Source organism: Phocoena sinus, chromosome 4 (assembly GCF_008692025.1).
Source record: "Phocoena sinus isolate mPhoSin1 chromosome 4, mPhoSin1.pri, whole genome shotgun sequence".
NCBI lineage: Eukaryota > Metazoa > Chordata > Mammalia > Artiodactyla > Phocoenidae > Phocoena > Phocoena sinus.
The window spans coordinates 56,034,094-56,044,103 of record NC_045766.1 but is presented as its reverse complement, the minus strand read 5'-3'; the positions used below and the strand labels follow the sequence as shown (position 1 = coordinate 56,044,103).

General features: G+C 39.0%; 1 pseudogene; it reads left to right on the top strand.

The window, feature by feature from the left end:
* The first annotated feature begins 9,500 nt into the window (after nucleotides 1-9,500).
* Nucleotides 9,501-9,595, top strand: LOC116753769 (annotated as a pseudogene).
* Nucleotides 9,596-10,010: the final 415 nt, after the last annotated feature.

Below are 10,010 nucleotides of genomic sequence, written 5' to 3'. Positions count from 1 at the left end.
AGATGTGGACTTCAGTAAGGATAATTTTCAGCAAGGGTGGATACTTACAGTATGATATTATGACAATGATAAAAACCATGATTGCTATAAATTAACCACTCAAAAATTTTATACTAAATTAAGTGGATTAAGATATGCATATTGTATAGATAAAAATTCTTTCAACATTGTTCTGTAGATTTTAATCCCAATGAAAATCCTAACAGGTGGCTCCAACTCAGGATGCTGAAAGCTGCAAAAGAATTTTGCTCCCATCCTAATGATGAGAAAAAGCAGATGATCTACAAAATTATAACTTATCCCAAAGCTATCAGAGTGCTGAGGTCAAAAGACAGACAAGAAAACTGAATTCTGAAAAGTGACAGATCCCTTGGCATGAGGAAAGCAGACACAAATCTTTTCAACTTTGGCAGAGCACGGAAAGAATACTTGCTGTCATAAAAGTATGTAAGAAAAAAACCAGTCAGTACTGTAAATACTTCTTAAAGGCCAAGAGTAGGTGAAGATTTCAGTTTAAAAAAACTGAAAGCCCCAGAGAGAAGGAAAATTTGTCTTCACTCACAAACTCTTCTCCACTGATCCATCAATACAATAAATGCTCAAAGAGAGACTGGGTGTAGGGCAGGAGACTGGAGAACCCCTCTCTCCCTCCTAACTCAGATATGCAGGAGGTGATTTGATAACATGGGAGACAAAACACAGCAAAAAACACAGCTTACTTCACCAGATCCTTCTCTCATATGAAACAAAATTCTTAGCCACTGGGGGAAGATACAAAACGGTTGCCATCAAGTATGCCGTTGGAGGGGCAGAAAAACCTCTTGGTCCTAAAATTCTGCACCAGTACAATGCAAGATCTGCTACCACTTGTGAAGGGCCAGAAAATGATGTCCTGCCTGAAATCTGACATAGATTTTTTTAAAAGTCTGGCTTCTATGGGAGGGAGAAACGCTGAAAATGCTTCACCCACAAGGCCCATGTGAACAAGCCTTGCCTGAGCCTGAGATTGGACAAGGAGAACTAAACACCTTTTCACCCCCACCATAAACCTAGCACCAAGTAACAAGCAGGAGCAACCCACCAGTGGACAAGAGTGTAGAGAGACTCTGTGATTCAGACATTCAGGGATTTCTGAAAGTGTAGTGTAGAATAAGAACACTAGAAGCTGTCTGCTTTGTGTGGGCCCAGGAGCCCTGGTTCTACATTAAGAAGGTAGTAGCAACCCAACACTGAAGGTATTTGAATTCCATGATGCCCTGAGGATAATGACAATAACAACAAAACCAAACCCAATTCAGTTATTGACTAGATTGAATCAAACCCTACCTCCACTAATAGCTTGAGAGAAGTGTCATGCCCATCTCTGGGAATGAAAGCTATTTGCCTCAAAGAGCAGACTCTATTATTCTTTGATATGTGTTGTTCAATAGTCAATCAAAAGTTGCATAATACACATGAAGTAGAAAAAAAAAAAAAGACTCATTGTAAGAAGAAAAAGTCTACAGAACCAGACACAGAGATGATATAGATGGTAGATCAATTAGACAGGAGATTAAAATTACTCTGATTAATATGTTAAAATATCTAGTGAAAAAAGTGGACAACATACAGGAACAGATGGGGACTTGCAGCAGAGAGATAAAAATTATTTTAAGAGATAAATTAAAATATTACAAATTAAGAAAAATAGGATATCAGAAAGGAAGATTTTTTTTTATATCTTTATTGGAATATAATTGCTTCACAATGGTGGGTTAGGTTCTGCTTTATAACAAAGTGAATCAGTTATACATATACATATGTTCCCATATCTCTTCCCTCTTGCGTCTTCCTCCCACCCTCCCCATCCCACCACTCTAGGTGGTCACAAAGCACCAAGCTGATCTCCCTGTGCTATGCGGCTGCTTCCCACTAGCATCTATTTTACGTTTGGTGGTGTATATATGTCCATGCCACTCTCTCGCTTTGTCACAGCTTACCCTTCCCCCTCCCCATATCCTCAAGTCCATTCTCTACTAGGTCTGTGTCTTTATTCCTGTCTTACCCCTAGGTTCTTCATGACATTTTTTTTTCTTAAATTCCATATATATGTGTTAGCATACGGTATTTGTCTTTCTCTTTCTGACTTACTTCACTCTGTATGACAGACTCTAGGTCCATCCACCTCATTACAAATAGCTCAATTTCGTTTCTTTTTATGGCTGAGTAATATTCCATTGTATATATCTGCCATATCTTCCTTTTTTTTTTTTTTTTTTGCCATATCTTCTTTATCCATTCATCCAATGATGGACACTTAGGTTGTTTCCATCTGCGGGCTATTGTAAATAGAGCCGCAATGAACATTTTGGTACATGACTCTTTTTGAATTATGGTTTTCTCAGGGTATATGCCCAGTAGTGAGATTGCTGGGTCATATGGTAATTCTATTTGTAGTTTTTTAAGGAACCTCCATACTGTTCTACATAGTGGCTGTACCAATTCACATTCCCACCAGCAGTGCAAGAGTGTTCCCTTTTCTCGATGCTGTCTCCAGCATTTATTGTTTCTAGATTTTTTGATGATGGCCATTCTGAGTGGTGTGAGATGATATCTCATTGTAGTTTTGATTTGCATTTCTCTAATGATTAATGATGTTGAGCATTCTTTCATGTGTTTGTTGGCAGTCTGTATATCTTCTTTGGAGAAATGTCTATTTAGGTCTTCTGCCCATTTTTGGGTTGGGTTGTTTGTTTGTTTGTTATTGAGCTGCATGAGCTGCTTATAAATTTTGGAGATTAATCCTTTGTCAGTTGCTTCATTTGCAAATATTTTCTCCCATTCTGAGGGTTGTCTTTTGGTCTTGTTTATGGTTTCCTTTGCTGTGCAAAAGGTTTGAAGTTTCATTAGGTCCCATTTGTTTACTTTTGTTTTTATTTCCATTTCTCTAGGAGGTGGGTCAAAAAGGATGTTGCTGTGATTTATGTCATAGAGTGTTCTGCCTATGTTTTCCTCTAAGAGTTTGATAGTTTCTGGCCTTACATTTAGGTCTTTAATCCATTTTGAGCTTATTTTTGTGTATGGTGCTAGGGAGTGATCTAATCTCAAACTTTTACATGTACCTGTCCAGTTTTCCTGGCACCACTTATTGAAGAGGCTGTCCTTTCTCCACTGTACATTCCTGCCTCCTTTATCAAAGATAAGGTGACCATATGTGCGTGGGTTTATCTCTGGGCTTCCTATCCTGTTCCATTGATCTATCTTTCTGTTTTTGTGCCAGTACCATACTGTCTTGATTACTGTAGCTTTGTAGTATAGTCTGAAGTCAGGGAGCCTGATTCCTCCAGCCCCGTTTTTCGTTCTCAAGATTGCTTTGGCTATTCGGGGTCTTTTGTGTTTCCATACAAATTGTGAACGTTTTTGTTCTAGTTCTGTGAAAAATGCCAGTGGTACTTTGATAGGGATTGCATTGAATCTGTAGATTGCTTTGGGTAGTACAGTCATTTTCACAATGTTGATTCTTCCAATCCAAGAACATGGTATATCTCTCCATCTATTTGTATCATCTTTAATTTCTTTCATCAGTGTCTTATAATTTTCTGCATACAGGTCTTTTGTCTCCTTAGGTAGGTTTATTCCTAGATATTTTATTCTTTTTGTTGCAATGGTAAATGGGAGTGTTTTCTTGATTTCACTTTCAGATTTTTCATCATTCGTGTATAGGAATGCCAGAGATTTCTGTGCATTAATTTTGTATCCTGCTACTTTCCCTTATTCATTGATTAGCTCTAGTAGTTTTCTTGTAGCATCTTTAGGATTCTCTATGTATAGTATCATGTCATCTGCAAAGAGTGACAGCTTTACTTCTTCTTTTCCAATTTGGATTCCTTTTATTTCCTTTTCTTCTCTGATTGCTGCAGCTAAAATTTCCAAAACTATGTTGAATAAGAGTGGTGAGAGTGGGCAACCTTGTCTTGTTCCTGATCTTAGTGGAAATGCTTTCAGTTTTTCACCATTGAGGACGATGTTGGCTGTGGGTTTGTCATATATGACCTTTATTATGTTGAGGCATATTCCCTCTATGCCTATTTTCTGCAGGGTTTTTATCATAAATTGGTGTTGAATTTTGTCGAAAGCTTTCTCTGCATCTACTGAGATGATCATATGGTTTTTCTCCTTCAATTTGTTAGTATGGTGTATCACATTGATGGATTTGTGTATATTGCAAATATTGCATATATTGCATATATTGAAAAGTCCTTGCATTCCTGGAATAAACCCCACTTGATCATGGTATGATCCTTTTAATGTGTTGTTGGATTCTGTTTGCTAGTATTTTGTTGAGGATTTTTGCATCTATGTTCATCAGTGATATTGGCCTGTAGTTTTCTTTCTTTGTGACATCCTTGTCTGGTGTTGGTATCAGGGTGATGGTGGCCTCGTAGGATGAGTTTGGGAGTGTTCCTCCCTCTGCTATATTTTGGAAGAATTTGAGAAGGATAGGTGTTAACTCTTCTCTAAATGTTTCATAGAATTCGCCTGTGAAGCCATCTGGTCCTGGGCTTTTGTTTGTTGGAAGATTTTTCATCACAGTTTCAATTTCAGTGTTTGTGATTGGTCTGTCCATATTTTCTATTTCTTCCTGATTCAGTCTTGGCAGGTTGTGCATTTCTAAGAATTTGTCCATTTCTTCCAGGTTGTCCATTTTATTGGCATAGAGTTGCTTGTAGTAATCTCTAACGACCTTTTGTATTTCTGCAGTGTCAGTTGTTACTTCTCCTTTTTCATTTCTAATTCTATTGATATGAGTCTTCTCCCTTTTTTTCTTGATGAGTCTGGCTAATGGTTTATCAATTTTGTTTATCTTCTCAAAGAACCAGGTTTTAGTTTTATTGATCTTTGCTCTCGTTTCCTTCATTTCTTTTTCATTTATTTCTGATCTGATTTTTATGATTTCTTTCCTTCTGCTAACTTTGGGGTTTTTTTGTTCTTCTTTCTCTAATTGCTTTAGGTGCAAGGTTAGGTTGTTTATTCGAGATGTTTCCTGTTTTTTAAGGTAGGATTGTATTGCTGTAAACTTCCCTCTTAGAACTGCTTTTTCTGCATCCCATAAGTTTTGGGGCGTCGTGTCTCCATTGTCATTTATTTCTAGGTACTTTTTTACTTCCTCTTTGATTTCTTCATTGATCACTTTGTTATTAATTAGTGTATTGTTTAGCTTCCATGTGTTTGTATTTTTTACAGATCTTTTTCTGTAATTGATATCTAGTCTCATAGCATTGTTGTCGGAAAAGATACCTGATAAAATTTCAATTTTATTAAATTTACCAAGGCTTGCTTTCTGACCCAGGATATGATGTATCCTTGAGAATGTTCCTTGAGCACTTGAGAAAAATGTGTATTCTTTTGTTTTTGGATGGAATGTCCTATAAATATCAATTAAGTCCATCTTGTTTAATGTATCATTTAAAGCTTGTGTTTCCTTATTTATTTTCATCTTGGATGATCTGTCCATTGGTGAAAGTCGGGTGTTAAAGTCCCCTACTATGAATGTGTTACTGTCAATTTCCCCTTTCATGGCTATTGGTATTTGCCCTATGTATTGAGGTGCTTCTTTGTTGGGTGCATAAATATTTACCATTGTTTTATCTTCTTCTTGGATTGATCCCTTGATCATTATGTAGTGTCCTTCTTTGTCTCTTCTAATAGTCTTTATTTTAAAGTCTATTTTGTCTGATATGAGAATTGCTACTCCAGCTTTTTTTTGGTTTCCATTTGCATGGAATATCTTTTTCCATCCCCTTACTTTCAGTCTGTATGTGTCTCTAGGTCTGAAGTGGGTCTCTTGTAGACAGCATATATATGGGTCTTGTTTTTGGATCCATTCAGCCAATCTGTGTCTTTTGGTGGGAGCATTTAGTCCATTTACATTTAAGGTAATTATCGATATGTATGTTCCTATTCCCATTTTCTTAACTGATTTGGGTTCGTTATTGTAGGTCTTTTCCTTCTCTTGTATTTCTTGCCTAGAGAGTTCCTTTAGCATTTGTTGTAAAGCTGGTTTGGTGGTGCTGAACTCTCTCAGCTTTTGCTTGTCTGTAAAGGTTTTAATTTCTCCATCAAATCTGAATGAGATCCTTGCTGGGTAGAGTAATCTTGGTTGCAGGTTTTTCTCCTTCATCACTTTTAATATGTCCTGCCAGATCCTTCTGGCTTGCAGAGTTTCTGCTGAAAAATCAGCTGTTAACCTTATGGGGATTCCCTTGTGTGTTGTTTTTCCCTTGCTTCTTTTAATATGTTTTCTTTGTATTTAATTTTTGACAGTTTGATTAATATGTGTCTTGGCGTATTTCTCCTTGGATTTATCCTGTATGGGACTCTCTGTGCTTCCTGGACTTGATTAACTATTTCCTTTCCCATATTAGGGAAATTTTGAACTATAATCTCTTCAAATATTTTCTCAGTCCCTTTCTTTTTCTCTCCTTCTTCTGGAACCCCTATAATTCGAATGTTGGTGCGTTTAATGTTGTCCCAGAGGTCTCTGAGACTGTCCTCAGTTCTTTTCATTCTTTTTTCTTTATTCTGCTCTGCAGTAGTTATTTCCACTATTTTATTTTCCTGGTCACTTATCCGTTCTTCTGCCTCAGTTATTCTGCTATTGATCCCATCTAGAGTATTTTTCATTTCATTTATTATGTTGTTCATCTTTGCTTGTTTCATCTTTAGTTCTTCTAGGTCCTTGTTAAATGTTTCTTGCATTTTGTCTATTCTATTTCCAAGATTTTGGATCATCTTTATTATCATTATTCTGAATTCTTTTTCAGGTAGACTGCCTATTTCCTCTTCATTTGTTAGGTCTGTTGGGTTTTTATCTTGCTCCTTCATCTGCTGTGTGTTTTTCTGTCTTCTCATTTTGCTTATCTTACTGTGTTTGGGGTCTCCTTTTTGCAGGCTGCCAGTTTGTAGTTCCCGTTGTTTTTGGTGTCTGTCCCCAGCGGCTAAAGTTGGTTCAGTGGGTTGTGTAGGCTTCCTGGTGGAGGGGACTAGTGCCTGTGTTCTGGTGGATGAGGCTGGATCTTGTCTTTCTGGTGGGCAGGTCCACATCTGGTGGTGTGTTTTGGGTCGTCTGTGGACTTATTATGATTTTAGGCAGCCTCTCTGCTAATGGGTGGGGTTGTGTTCCTGTCTTGCTAGTTGTTTGGCATAGGGTGTCCAGCACTGTAGCTTGCTGGTCGTTGAGTGAAGCTGGGTGCTGGTGTTGGGATGGAGATCTCTGGGAGATTTTTGCCATTTGATATTATGTGGAGCTGTGAGGTCTCTTGTGGACCAGTGTCCTGAAGTAGGTGCTCCCACCTCAGAGGCACAGCACTGACTCCTGGCTGCAGCACCAAGAGCCTTTCATCCACATGGCTCAGAATAAAAGGGAGAAAAAGTAGAAAGAAAGGAAGAAAGCGAGAAAGAAAGAAAGGAAGAAAGAAAGAAGATAAAATAAAGATAAAATAAAGTTATTAAAATAAAAAATAAGTATTAAGAAAATAATTTTTTTTAAAGAAAACAAAACAAAAAAATGGACGGATAGAACCCTAGGACAAATGGTGGAAGCAAAGCTATACAGACAAAATCTCACACAGAAGCATACACATACACACTCACAAAAAGAGGAAAAGGGGAAAAAAATCATAAATCTTGCTCTCGAAGTCCACCTCCTCAATTTGGGATGATTCGTTGTCTATTCAGGTATTCCACTGATGCAGGGTACATCAACTTGATTGTGGAGATTTAATCCGCTGCTCCTGAGGCTGCTGGGAGGGATTTCCCTTTCTCTTTGTTAGCACAGCTCCCAGGGCTCAGCTTTGGATTTGGCCCTGCCTCTGCGTGTAGGTCGCCGGAGGGCATCTGTGCTTCGCTCAGACAGAACGGGGTGAAAGGAGCAGCTGATTCGGTGGCTCTGTCTCGCTCAGGCCGGGGGGAAGGAGGGTTACGGATGCAGGGCGAGCCTGCGGCGGCAGAGGCCGGCGTGACTTTGCACCAGCCTGAGGTGTGCCATGCGTTCTCCCGGGGACGTTGTCCCTGGGTCCTGGGACCCTGGCAGTGGCGGGCTGCACAGGCTCCCCGGAAGGGAGGCGTGGATAGTGACCTGGGCTTGCACACAGCCTTCTTGGTGGTGGCAGCCGCAGCCTTAGCGTCTCATGCCCGTCTGTGGGGCCCACGCTTTTAGCCGCGGCTCGCGCCCGTCTCTGGAGCTCCTTTAAGCAGCGCTGTTAATCGCCTCTCCTCGTGCACCAGGAAACAAAGAGGGAAGAAAACGTCTCTTGCCTCTTTGTCAGGTCCAGACTTTTACCCGGACTCCCTCCCAGCTAGCCGTGGTGCACTAACCCCCTGCAGGCTGTGTTCATGCCGCCAACCCCAGTCCTCTCTGACTGAAGCCCGAGCCTCAGCTCCCAGCCCTGCCCGCCCCAGCGGGTGAGCAGACAAGCCTCTTGGGCTGGTGAGTGCCGGTCAGCACCGCTCCCCTGTTGCTGCGCTCTCCCCTAAGGCTCCGAAGCTTCCCCCTCAGCCACCCACAGTCTCCGCCCGTGAAGGGGCTTCCTAGTGTGTGGAAACCTTTCCTCCTTCACAGCACCCCCTCCACTGGTGCAGGTTCCGTCCATATCCTTTTGTCTCTGTTTATTCTTTTTTCTTTTGCCCTACCCAGGTACATGGGGACTTTCTTACCTTCTGGGAGGTCTGAGGTCTTCTGCCAGCATTCAGTAGGTGTTCTGTAGGAGTTGTTCCACGTGTAGATGTATTTCTGGTGTATCTGTGGGGAGGAAGGTGATCTCCGCATCTTACTCTTCCGCCATCTTCCCCTCATGCAAGGAAGATTTCTTTCAATGGGCTGATTAGCAGACTGGATACCGTTGATGAAGAATGACTAAATGTGGAGGTGGGTTAACAGAAATTATCCAAAATCAAATGCAAAGTGAATGAAAGAGTTAGAAATGCAAACATAATATTCAAGAGCTGTGGGTCAACAGCAAATGATCTAAAAATATAAATAATTGTATTCCCAGAAGGACAAAAGAAATAGAAGTAGACAGAATAAATATTTGAATAGATAATGGTGGGAATTTATGAAATTAATTAACAGTAATGAACAACAGATATATGTGGCTCAGAAAACCCCACACAGAATATAATATAAACATATTTGTATATATCATAGGCAAACTTCTGAAAACCAAAACTAAGGAGAGATTCTTGAAGGCAGCTTAATAAAGGTGAAACAGTAAAAAAAGTGGAACAAAATCTGAATTATAGCAAACTTTTCTTCAGAAACCATTCAAGAAAAAAGATAATGGAGTGTTGAAGTAGAAACATAGCAACCTAAAATTCTGTACCTAGTGAAAATATATTTCAAAGCTAAAGGCAAAATAAATATTTTTTCCTAAATGAATACAGCAAGAATTTATTACCAGCAGAAGAAAAATTCATAGGAACTCACAATCTACCAAAGTTAATTCAAAAATTAAATAACATGCTTGCTTTGGCAGCACATGTACTAAAATTGTAATGATACAGAGATTAACCCCTGTGCAAGGATGACATGCAAATTCATGAAGTATTCCATAATTTTGAAAAAAATTGTTTTCCTTTTTTCTTTTCTTTTTATTGTATCTCTATGAGAAGATAAATGTTAGCTGAATCCATTGTGGTAATCATTTCACAAGTTATATAAATCAAACCATCATTCTGTATACCTTAAACTTTTACAGTGATATATGTCAATTCTTTCTCAATAAAACTGGAAAAACAATAATTAGATAACTTAAATAGTCCACTATCTATTAAAGATAACCTATGCACAAAGAACATTCCAAGTGAGATGTCTTCACTTACTAATTCTATCAAATGTTTGTACCATGCTACAAAAACTCCTCCAGATATTTGAAGGAGAAATACTTCCTAGGTTATAAGACCAGTGTTACTCAGAGACATTACAAGAAAAGAAAACTGTAAGTCAATATTCCTTGTAAACATAGATGCAAAAA